We start from the raw sequence: 13,512 nt of genomic DNA, 5'->3' as shown, positions 1-13,512 counted from the left end.
TCTCACAGATACGTCCATTTTTAATACACTTCTGTTATCAGAGAGTACATTCCATACAAGAACACTGTTCTGGACAGAGAAGCAGAAGTGGCAACATCAGCCGGTTTGGTCCGGTTCTAATCAGTTCTTATGGTAAGTAACTCTTCACGCTACCAGGAAAACGTCCTTGGCCGAATCCTGGAAGATTCTGCAACAACTTGAACACTTTGTAAAAAAGTGACAAAAACGAGAACAGACAGTGACTTACTCAAAGATTTCCACTTCACAGACAAACAAACTGAAGGTATATAAAGTCTGTGTTTCCATCTCTGAGACATCCTGTGACCAGAAACTGCTGCTGGAACAGACTCTTCAACTAATCATCAAAACAAGGTGACATTTAAAGTCCTACTGCTCATCATGATGCTTTATGTCTTGATTGAGATGATTTGTGATACTAATTATGAACTTTCCTAACGATTCTTTCTACAGATGGCTGCCGGTCTTGTCTTCACTCTGCTTCTTGGTCTGAGCTTTGGACTCTGGGATGGAGCTGATGTAAGTATGGAGAAGGACTTAAAACAATGACTGGTATGTCCCTGTTGTGAGCTTTGGCTGACTGATGTAGATCAGATGGAGCAATCTGAGCCATCATTTGGTTGAAGTTCAATGAGGAAACTTTGTTTTGTTGGGAATTTTGTGCTAAAACTTTGGGTTTTTCCGTCCACAGGCCGGATGTCGACTGAGAGGTACGTGCTTCTTTTATTGTTGGAGTTTCTATAATCTAAAAAACGACAATTACTTTGTGAGAAATTCTTTAAAAAGATAGGAAACTTTTGCTTTAATGGGTCATCCTTTCAGCAAAAGTACAGGACTTTATTTCTGTATAAAGTGAATTAATAAATTGTTTAGTCAGTACATATTGTATGGAAACATCCCATCCCACAAGGTGGATAGGTCCCAGTAGTTTTTACAGAAGGCAACTAAAATAACTGAATCAGAACCAATAAATGTGTCATTTCAGAGTTTTTATTATGTGAATATATTTTCTCATAACTTTAATGTATTTTTACCATAATGTTTGATGCAGCTGAACTTCTGGACTGTGTTCGGTGTTAAAATGATGCTGATTATCAGAGCTACGTATTTACCTTCTCTCATTTCCCAGCTCCCACAGCACTTGACTGCCCTGCAGGCTGGAGTTGGTTTGACCGTCGCTGTTTCATGTTTCTGTCTAATGAAATGTCCTGGGCCTCAGCAGAGGTACAACAGATGTGATGGTCACAGCAGATTTCCTACATTCAAAAGAATGTAAATTTATTGATATAAGACAATAAGATTAACCAACAACAAGGTTACAGAAACTGATTTCCGTTAAACAAATAGAACCATAATTTCTAAAGGTCGATAATCAGCTGCACCAACTGTCTCACTGCACAGAGGAAAGTTTAAACCTGTGTTGCCTTTTTTAGAAACATTGCCTCCAATTGGATTCACATCTGGCCTCATACCACAGTACAGGGGAGTACAACTTCATCAGAGAGAATATCTTCTATGCAACTGGAAAACACACACAAACTTGGGTTGGAGCTCATGATTCAGCAGAGGTGAGAATTTAAAACCATATAAATAACTCTGTTTGGTTGATGACTTTTTATGTCAAGATGCATTTCTCATGGCACTTTTTGTAAATGCTTTGAGACGACCTTTGTTGTGAATTGTTGTTATATAAATAAACTGAATTGAATTGAACAGGTGTTCCTAATAAAGTGGTCAGTTCAGTCAAATACATTCCAGTTGATCCTGGTTATAACACGATGCAGTTAATTGCAGATTAGAATAGCAATTGGTCAACAGTTATCTCAGGAAACCCAGTTAGTTGTATTGAATAACTGACTATGCTAAACTCCCTCATGCTGAGGAAGCATGTGGCAACAGTGGAGAGGAATGAGAGGAAGACCTCCAACAGAACCAGAACCTGCCTCTGTTTTCCACCGGCTGCTCTGACCAGCTGAGGGTTTTAAATATAAACGATCCAAACACAGTTCATGTTTTCTATAATGAGTGACAGAAGTCTAGGTTGGTTCTGTGTGATTTGTTTGCATAGGAACTTAAAACTAAATGTTCTTTCAGGAAAACATCTGGATGTGGAGTGATGGTTCCAAGTTTATTTTTTCCAACTGGGCAGCTGGTGAGCCAAAGAATGATGGTGGAGTCGAACACTGCATGAACATCAATGTAGGAGGTATTTATTACTGGAGTTACACAATCTGTAATTTAGTCATTTCGTTTAAAAGTATGTTTTTATAATATCTCTGTGTCCAGTGGGTTAGTAGGTAAGCGTTTGTCTTGTAATTGGTGGGTTCCTGGTTTGAATTGGATCCCACCAATTACAGTGGATAATTGGTGGGTTCGAACTGTTGGAGACTTTCACGTCTCAAGTTATGGTTCGCCGATGCAGGAGATTCCAGAAGAATCGGTGAGATAAAATCAACCAAAGTTTATTAAAAGTACAAGATGTATCTTGGAGATCCACTTAAGTTTCAAACATGCATACAGTTACCCAAAGACAATCCCAGTGAGATCTAAAGTCCTTTGTCTGTGTCTCCTAATATGCAGCCCCACAATGACTGTCCTGAACCGCTCTGCACCCCCCTTTAGCTAAGAGCACGGTCATCCATTTGTTTTAAGGCCAGTAGTCAAAGAGTTTTATTGGGCTACAGAGCAAAGATGACCACATCGAAGCAAACATCTCTGATCAGTAACCACATTTCCTGACCTGGGACAAAGTTATGAAGTTTGCGACCATTTGTTTCACCTCCTCTTTGATCCACATTTTGGTTCCTGTCTTCTAGCCTGGTTAAGGCTGCAGTGTGCCGTTATCACTTCCCTATGCAAATCCATCTTAAAGGCTATCAAAGGCCAGACTCACCATGGGGGAGGGAACGCAGAACAAAGCAAGACCCCACTTGTAGTCTCCTTGTAATTTATCAAGGCAAATTCATGCTTATACATCAATGTAACATTCAACAAAAATAATTTTATAATAGTTCAACAGAACCCCCACTCCATTCATGTCTGTTGTGTCCTTGGGCAAGACACTTCATCTGCCCTGCATGCTTTCTGTAACTGATCAAATCATGACCAAGTCTTTGTCAAAGGTTTGCAGTCAGGATTTGTCTCTTTGTCTCTGCAGAAGCAGAACATGTGAATGATGAGGACTGTGCCAAGAAGCTTCCCTTCATCTGTGCTATACATGTCTAACCTTTCTCTTCTTATATCTAATAATCTGAAATGCCCATATGGCTTTCCTGCTGGTGATGTCACTTCCACCTGGATGTCAAGCCTCGATGACATCACTGCTGGAAGAACCTGATTTCACTTCATTTGATCACTTAAATAAATGTTTTCTTTCTAAGAAATCTGATTGATTTAATTATAGGATTTAAAATATGTCAAAATTCCAATTAAGCAGCAACTTATAAATTAATTGGTAATAGTTCTAAATCTCAGCTATAACTTTATGCTGAAAATCATCAGAATATCAGTGCATCAGTATAGTAATAACAATCTATGAAATATGAACAGTTTTCATAAACTCTGTACCACCTGTTTTGAACAAATTCACTAGTGTCACAAATATTTTATACCTAATGAAACCTTGTAAAAATGTTTGTCATCATAAACCTCTGAAACACCAGAGCATCTTTAGTTAAAAATCTGTTGACCCAACCAGAATACTGCAGTTGGGTCGTTATTAGGTTTTACAGCAGGACGATGATCCAAAACACACATGAATACAGACATTTTTCAGCAGACGGAGAATCAACTTTCTACCATGGTAATCCCATCGCTCAGACCAAAATCCTACAGAACCCCAGTGTGCTTAGCTGAATATAACCACAAAGAGAATACAGAACATACAGTAGACTGCTTAAAAATAAAGGAATGTCAGGACTCATTAAGTAAAAACCTAGATTTCTCAAAATAAATGCAATGTGTCTTAAACTCTTGTGGCTACGTTTACATGTTTGAAAGTTAACTAGAAACCTAAAAATGTACATGCCAAACTATTTTCAATTCCTTTATTTAAACTGCATTATTTTTTTATCATTCATCCTTCCATTGTCTACACCTGCTTGTCCTGGAAGGGCCGAAGAGGGCCTGCTGCACCTGGTCAGAGGTTTGTTTCCTATTAGAAGCTGTTGGTGAAAACAGCTACATCCACAACCTCCTCCTCATCTCAGGTCATCAGAGGCATTTGGCTGGCAGCCTTTGTTAACAGAGTTTTTCTCACTGTAAATGACACTTTTGCTGATATCTGCACATCTCTGCTGTGCACACTTCAGGGAACCTGTAATTCCATGGTTCTATTAAGGAAGAATAATTTATAAATTAACTTTGGAAAATAGTTTGGCTCTCTCTTCCTCTAGATCCCAGGCCCTCTCAGCGGGCGACGTGCAGCCACAAGGAAACAACAATGCGTGTTGACGTCACAGAATTACAGAGTTTAATCCCATACAAAGCAACGTATGAATTAACAACAAAACTGCAGAGGAACAGAGATATACATTCATTACCTGAGACAGGAAAAAATAGAGAAAGAAAAAAACAAAGAAAAGGCAAAGACGCGTCTTTGGAGAGAGCTGATGCAAAAAGCAAAATAGTGGCAGCCATCTGAATTGTTACTCCTGTGCACGAACTCTTATACTGAAGGTGTGTCTTTCCTTTTTAATATATTCAATTAAGGCGTACCTCTGGTTGACCAACTGGAAGCTACCTTGGACCCTCAGAGAAACTTAGAACTCCCCCTAATTTACGCCAAAGATCAAAGGCCATTTGCTCTCTGTTTCATCAAAAGAGCAAACAGCTGCATCCTGGCCTCCTGGATTCCTACGGTCATTTGGGTAAAGAAAAACATAAGATAAGATTTCACAGATACCTGTGGAATCCGGAGTCTCTCCCGTTATCTCTCCTCCAGGCTCAGTGCCTTGCAGGAGATGCTAATTTTATGGCCTCCTGTTCTCTGACAACACAGCAGGAGCACCATTGAGAGATCCCCTCTGATCTGCATTTGGTTCCTGTAGTTTGAATACCTGCCCATCTGGTTTATTTTAAATCCTTAACACAAACCTGTTCAAAATTAAGAAATTTCTTCAAAATAAGAATGTTCAATATACCTTTTACACATGCCGTAGGATTAACTGTATTAAGCACTAAAAATAATCATTTTTCCTCAACAGTTCCTTCTGCAGAATCCTAAGTAAACCTGGGTGATGGTTTATTCCTTTGGCTGGGATTAAGTACTGGATGCACTAACAGTAACCTTTATTTTTGAATCTTTAGCTCCTGGGACATGGAGGAGCCTTCTCTCTGCCAGTGAGCATACTGTCTCCCCAGTGTTGCCATCCAAAATGGAGGATGACAGAGAATGTCTGTCCTAGTTGTGGGGTTTTTAGGTCTCCATGACATCACAGGGTTTCCTTCCTGAAACTCCTCCCCTTCCTACTGCTGGAACCCAGGTTAACACAGTATATTATTGAATTATCATACAAGTCTTAATTCGGTCCTTCGTGGCTGGAGGGAAGGGTGTAGGAACGAGTTTATCATTGGGTGGAACATATATTGGCAACCTGACAAATCTGTAAATAGCTTGAGCAGAAATGTCATAAACAACGGCATCATCAACACATTAGTTAGTAATGCGTTACTCAACATGTGAACTAGGCTTTAGCGGGCACATCAACATGCAGAAGCCTATTGTGACAATTCTCCCACCCTCAACCCCCGCTGGGCCACAGTAAAATGGCCAAGACCGTCCGCAGTTATAAAAAGGTTGGGGACCACTGATTTACACTACCCTTAATATTATGGCTAATTTTATTCTCTAATGTTTGCAAACTGAATGGAGCTATTTTTATGTTAGACTACATGCTACTCTCATTCTACTGGTAGTATTGACATGCTAGTGACTCAATATGCTAGTGGTAGCCCTCATGCTAGCATTAGCCAAGTACCTAAGAAAGCATTTAAGCTCATTTTTTGATTTATGTCAGGTTCATTTATCCTAAACACTTTCAAACAGACAAAAAGAAGAAAGACAAATGATTAAATCTCAATCAAGGAGAGAAAGTAAGGAGGGGAAGTAAGGAGAGTGTTTATTTCAGCCTCCAAACTCGCTCTGACATTCCTCTCTTCCTGCTCCTCTTTTATTAGAATCAGGGAGCCCTGGTTACATTAGTTAGCAGCTGCTGGAAGGAGTGGGGCAAACAAACACCCATCTGCTAACACACACTCATAAATCTTTTCTATAAAAAGGTTGGGGACCACAAAGGTTGAGACCTCACCAGCACTAAGACACCTCTTAGTGCTGGTGAGGTCTCAAGGCAGTTCCCGTGTCATAAGCTTTGACCTTTAGCCTTTGGGTGTTTTTCTTATCAGGCCAGCTCTTAGTTTTGTCTCCAGAGTGGTTGGCATCTGCTTCCAATTTGGCACATTTATCAGCTTCCTGCAGACATCTCTCTCAAAAACACACATTACAGAAGAAAACAAAAGAATCTCACAGTCCTTAAAGTTAATTTTGAGTATATACTGTATATCTGGAATATTATTTCCAAATCTAACAATTTATTAATTATGTTTATCATACTGAATGGATTAAGTCAATGTAAATCAACATGCTGGTGATACCACAGATGGTACAGAGAACATTTAGGCCAGTGGTCCCCTAAGTCAGTCCTCAAGGGCCGGCATCCTGCATGTTTTAGTTCCCTCTCTGTTGGTAGTAACAACATCCTCTGCATGTTAATGTTTTTCTTAGGCCTTCTAATGAGCCATCATTTGACACAGGTGTTAAACCAGGGAGAGAACTAAAACACGCAGGATTCTGGCCCTCCAGAACCGATTTTGGGCACCACTGATTTAGGCTAACCTTAGCATTTTGGCAAATTTTACCTTATACACTAATGTTTGTATACTAAGTGGAGTAAGCCTATGCTAGTCAATAAAATAATGATACTCCACATGCTACTAAATACATTTTAGTTCACATTAGCACTCCTGCTAATTTTCAGCATCAGAACACTGGGTTCCAACCAACACACACGCTGCAGCAAGCCCCCTTTAAAATTTCTGAAATTTTAAATTTCAGAAATTTTCTAGTATTATCCTTATTATTCTTTTCCTTGCAGAAATACAAATTCGGGGTCCTGAACATATTCAAACACTCAAATTGTTCCCCGCATGAAATTAAATTATTTCAATGGAATCACAAGTGGGTGTGGTCAAACTGCTCTACAGCGCCCCCTAATGTGAAATCAGACATGCTATGTATCGTATAAATTTGAAATTCGGTTCTTTGGTACATTCCCTCCCCCACCCAAACACAGAAAAACGTCTCATGGAAGTATGTCTTAAAATGTTAAGGAAAACGACCATTTTGAGTCTGAGCGCAAACTTTCATTCAAAATGGTGCAAACGGCCATTTTTCACATTTATATTACTTGTACTTTAATGAAATCCTTGTAGGGATTTTGAACTATCGGCTTGATTTTGAGTATGCAGTTAAGGGATGGAGATTAAAAGTTATAAAAATCGTGAGTTTTTAAACACATTTAGGGGGTGTGGCCAAGTGGCAAACTTTGCAAGTTCTCTTCTGTTACTATATAATTCATAAGGACTTACACCTGTGTTTCAGGACATAGAAAAATATGAAGTTAAATCCTTCTGTCAACAATGGCCGGATGACTAGAGCATGTGGACGTGGCTGATCACGCATTTATTTTGAAAACCGACATGCAAAATGAAGCAGTCACGCGATTCATGCAATGCGATGGATCATGTGACTGGCATCGTTTGTTGCCAGTCACATGGTTTTTCGGCAAGACAACACAAGCAGTGAAGCGGGGCTTCATCTGACACGCCCCCTTTTTACTAGGTACATGCCTCGAAGCCTGGCTTCACATGGCTCATCACTAGCAGCATGTGTGCTGCAGCTTTGTGGAAATGTGTGCACTTATTATTTTTTCCAAGCTTGTAGATGATTGGGTCCTTGTTTATGAAGATGCCAGGTTCATGGCTCCTCCCAGGTTAGATTGCTGGAGAATTGTCTCTTATTAGAAACCCTGGATTTTGTTATTTACACTCATTTTTCATTAGGATTTTCCCTGTCACCTTCAAGATTCTTCGCAGCATATTTTTAAATAAAACGTATGCTTTTATTATGACATACCCCTGCTCAATAGTCTTAAGGAAGCATTTAAAAGAAACATAAACAAGCATTAATACAAATTAAACCTCACTCAAATATCGTTAATTTAAACTAAAAAAGGAGTCTCTGTTTCGCTTTGATTTTTCTCACTTTCGTTCTGTTTCTCTTCTACTTTTTGCCGTTAAAATCACTCCATATCTGAGATCCATGAACCTGCCACTCTGCTCGTCACCGTGATGTGCATGGCATTGATTGTGTTCATGTGATCAGAACGGGTTTGCTTTTCCCCTGAGTGGCACCAGAACCTGCTGCACAATCTCTGACTTGCTTCTATCTTATTTGCGCAGCAGCAGCTTGCTTTGCTTCACTCCCACCTGTGTGCCATGATCCTCTGAGCATGGATGTGGCGCAAAGTGCACCGACATGAAATTATGCAGAAAATACAGATACCTGTTGAGGAAAGCTGTTACCATGGAAACAGATTTTATTCTTAAATGATTCAGTCTATCACCTCTCACCTAAAGTCTCTTCTTAGACTGAAACTGCTGCACATCTGTAGCACTACCTTAACATTTCACATACTGCGCTGCACCGTTATACTTTTGTCAATGCTGCCTTCAGTGAGTGTGGGAAACTTTGGTATCCAAGAGCAGGATCCATCAAAGAGTCGCATCGCTACCCCTGCACCGGAACATCATTAAGACTGCAGAAGCTTTCTAATTGTTTCCAAAAAAGGCAAGGTGAACACAGCTAATCAAAAGGAATCATCTCTAGACCTCTGTGACAGGATTGTCTTGAGACATAAATCTGGAGAAGGATCCAGAACCTGCCCTGTTTTTAACACAGGAGGACTGAAGCTGGTTTTTGAGTCTTCAGGATGGCCGAATGCTCTTGTCCTCTGCCACAGAGTCCTTCTGGCATGACAGATCCCACTTCTGACACCATGAATGTGGTGGAAATTCCTTATCAAACAGCAAGAGAAACCACTCAAGAATTGATAAAGTTTCAACTTTATCTTTCAAGTGTTTTATTTGAAGGCAGTCAAAGAACTTTGAATACAACAGAGTCAGGAAAAGCAGAGCAACATCTCACAGATACGTCCATTTTTAATACACTTCTGTTATCAGAGAGTACATTCCATACAAGAACACTGTTCTGGACAGAGAAGCAGAAGTGGCAACATCAGCCGGTTTGGTCCGGTTCTAATCAGTTCTTATGGTAAGTAACTCTTCACGCTACCAGGAAAACGTCCTTGGCCGAATCCTGGAAGATTCTGCAACAACTTGAACACTTTGTAAAAAAGTGACAAAAACGAGAACAGACAGTGACTTACTCAAAGATTTCCACTTCACAGACAAACAAACTGAAGGTATATAAAGTCTGTGTTTCCATCTCTGAGACATCCTGTGACCAGAAACTGCTGCTGGAACAGACTCTTCAACTAATCATCAAAACAAGGTGACATTTAAAGTCCTACTGCTCATCATGATGCTTTATGTCTTGATTGAGATGATTTGTGATACTAATTATGAACTTTCCTAACGATTCTTTCTACAGATGGCTGCCGGTCTTGTCTTCACTCTGCTTCTTGGTCTGAGCTTTGGACTCTGGGATGGAGCTGATGTAAGTATGGAGAAGGACTTAAAACAATGACTGGTATGTCCCTGTTGTGAGCTTTGGCTGACTGATGTAGATCAGATGGAGCAATCTGAGCCATCATTTGGTTGAAGTTCAATGAGGAAACTTTGTTTTATTGGGAATTTTGTCCTAAAACTTTGGGTTTTTCCGTCCACAGGCCGGATGTCAACTGAGAGGTACGTGCTTCTTTTATTGTTGGAGTTTCTATAATCTAAAAAACAACAATTACTTTGTGAGAAATTCTTTAAAAAGATAGGAAACTTTTGCTTTAATGGGTCATCCTTTCAGCAAAAGTACAGGACTTATTTCTGTATAACGTAAATTAATAAATTGTTTAGTCAGTACATATTGTATAGAAACATCCCATCCCACAAGGTGGATAGGTCCCAGTAGTTTTTACAGAAGGCAACTAAAATAACTGAATCAGAACCAATAAATGTGTCATTTCAGAGTTTTTATTATGTGAATATATTTTCTCATAACTTTAATGTATTTTTACCATAATGTTTGATGCAGCTGAACTTCTGGACTGTGTTCGGTGTTAAAATGATGCTGATTATCAGAGCTACGTATTTACCTTCTCTCATTTCCCAGCTCCCACAGCACTTGACTGCCCTGCAGGCTGGAGGTTGTTCAACCGTCGCTGTTTCTTGGTTGTGAATTTTCAATTACCCTGGGTTTTAGCTGAGGTACAACAGATGTGATGGTCACAGCATATTGTCCTACATTCCAAAAAAAGAATGTAAATTTATTGATATAACACAATAAGATTCACCAACAACAAGGTTATAGAAACTGATTTCCATTAAACAAATAGAACCATAATTTCTAAAGGTCGATATTCAGCTGCACCAACTGTCTCACTGCACAGAGGAAAGTTTAAACCTGTTTTGTCTTTTTCAGCAACATTGCCTCCAATTGGATTCACATCTGGCCTCATACCACAGTACAGGAGAGTACAACTTCATGAGACATGTTATCCACCAAAAAACTGAAAGTCACACAACAACTTGGGTTGGTGGTTATGATACAACACAGGTGAGAATTTAAAACCATATAAATAACTCTGTTTGGTTGATGACTTTTTATGTCAAGATGCATTTCTCATGGCACTTTTTGTAAATGCTTTGAGACGACCTTTGTTGTGAATATTTGTTATATAAATAAACTGAATTGAATTGAACAGGTGTTCCTAATAAAGTGGTCAGTTCAGTCAAATACATTCCAGTTGATCCTGGTTATAACACGATGCAGTTAATTGCAGATTAGAATAGCAATTGGTCAACAGTTATCTCAGGAAACCCAGTTAGTTGTATTGAATAACTGACTATGCTAAACTCCCTCATGCTGAGGAAGCATGTGGCAACAGTGGAGAGGAATGAGAGGAGACCTCCAACAGAACCAGAACCTGCCTCTGTTTTCCACCGGCTGCTCTGACCAGCTGAGGGTTTTAAATATAAACGATCCAAACACAGTTCATGTTTTCTATAATGAGTGACAGAAGTCTAGGTTGGTTCTGTGTGATTTGTTTGCATAGGAACTTAAAACTAAATGTTCTTTCAGGAAGGCAAGTGGTTTTGGACTGACGGTTCCAAGTTTTGGTTTTCTAACTGGAGCCCCAATCAGCCAAAGAATGATGGTGGAGTCGAAGCACTGCATGATCATCAACTTACGTGGTATTTATTACTGGAGATACACAACTTGTAATTTAATAATTTTGTATAAATGTATGTATCTGGTGGCTTAGTAAGTAGGAGTTTGTCCTGTAATCGGTGGGTTCCTGGTTCGAACCCCCACTCCATTCATGTCTGTTGTGTTTTTGGGCAAGACACTTCATCTGCCCTGCATGCTTTCTGCAACTGATCAAATCATGTACCAAGTCTTTGTCAAAGGTTTGCAGTCAGGATTTGTCTCTTTGTCTCTTTACAGGAGTAGAGTTTGTGGGTGATGCTGACTGTGATAACAAACTTGCCTTCATCTGTGTCAGACCCCTATAACCTTCTCATGCCTTTTAATCTGAAATGCCCACATGGCTTTCCTACTGGTGATGTCACTTCCACCTGGATGTCAAGCCTCGATGACATCACTGCTGGAAGAACCTGATTTCACTTCATTTGATCACTTAAATAAATGTTTTCTTTCTCTGAAATCTGATTGATTTAAAATGTGTCAAAATTCCAATTAAGCAGCAACTTATAAATTAATTGGTAATAGTTCTAAATCTCAGCTATAACTTTATGCTGAAAATCATCAGAATATCAGTGCATCAGTATAGTAATAACAATCTATGAAATATGAACAGTTTTCATAAACTCTGTACCACCTGTTTTGAACAAATTCACTAGTGTCACAAATATTTTATACCTAATGAAACCTTGTAAAAATGTTTGTCATCATAAACCTCTGAAACACCAGAGCATCTTTAGTTAAAAATCTGTTGACCCAACCAGAATACTGCAGTTGGGTCGTTATTAGGTTTTACAGCAATCAGTCAATCAATCAAGTTTATTCACTCAACACATTTTGTCACCAATGTACAAAAACTTTGTCTTGTAACAATTCATCTACATGAGTGAAAACTGGCTGTTATAACGATCCCTTATTAGAGTGTGTGGCATCGTAAATATCTGACATCCTTGGAAATTTAAGTAGAAATCTGGTGATGTGTGAAGATGGGTTGCCACTGGGTCCAACTAAGGTCAAAGATCAAAGATGCCTTCCTGCTGTTCTGTGATACTGAGGAGTATTTCTGTGTGAGGCCAACTCAGAGCTTGTGTGCATTATGTCATTATGATTGTCTCTCCCTTTATACAAAATTGACAATTTGTTCACTTGACATTGGTTATTTAACACTAATTTGCACCAGAATCTTGGCGCTGTCAGCAGGATCCTCCCTGTGGCCACTGGGACATACTGAGCTACTGAAATATTGTCCTGCTATTTTTTGTTAGACATCTCAGCTAGTTTGAACTCTTCTGTTGTTTTCACATTGTGGGCATTCAACTTTTTACCAGTAGTGGGCACTCTTGTATGTTCCAGCCTCCAACTTTGACAGAGTACAGAGCTGTGTGGACTAAGCACAAAGACTATCATGGACACGATTCATGTAAAAATAAAAATAAAGCAAAGATTCTTTATAATTATCCTTTTAAATTATTTAAGGATACAGTAGTACTGGAGGGATATAGTGGGTAGTGGTTTAGTATGCTACCAGGCTGTGGTCTTTGGACTTGTTGGAATTATTATAATCAGTTTTTTGAATAGCAAATCAAGAGGACAGAGGATAAAGAGCTTGTTGGAAGAGAGTTCTTGTAAAGCCCCAGCTAACTGTGGATAAAACAGGAGTTACTGTTTAGTGCATAAGAACAAACAACAGTCCGAACACGTCACAAACTGCTTCATCACCAGCCTCTCCCACAGAGGGCTTTGTGAAGGAACACAATGTGCAAACTGGTTTGTTCACATTTGTGCACATAAAAAACACAAGAAACTGTTTTTACCATGTTTGAATCTTTTGACAAACCTGATGCTTTTTGTACTTTTCAGCAACTGAACATTAAAATGAATTATTTTTTCCTACATCTAACAAGATCTAATAAAATCCAGGAAAAATCTGACCGTCAGCAAGTTGAAGCCAGGTGCTTGGTGAATACATGACATGCAAACAACCCCGGAGAATGCAACAA

The sequence above is a fragment of the Xiphophorus hellerii genome, chromosome 1, assembly GCF_003331165.1.
Source record: "Xiphophorus hellerii strain 12219 chromosome 1, Xiphophorus_hellerii-4.1, whole genome shotgun sequence".
Lineage (NCBI taxonomy): Eukaryota > Metazoa > Chordata > Actinopteri > Cyprinodontiformes > Poeciliidae > Xiphophorus > Xiphophorus hellerii.
Note: the sequence above shows the minus strand (reverse complement) of the source record.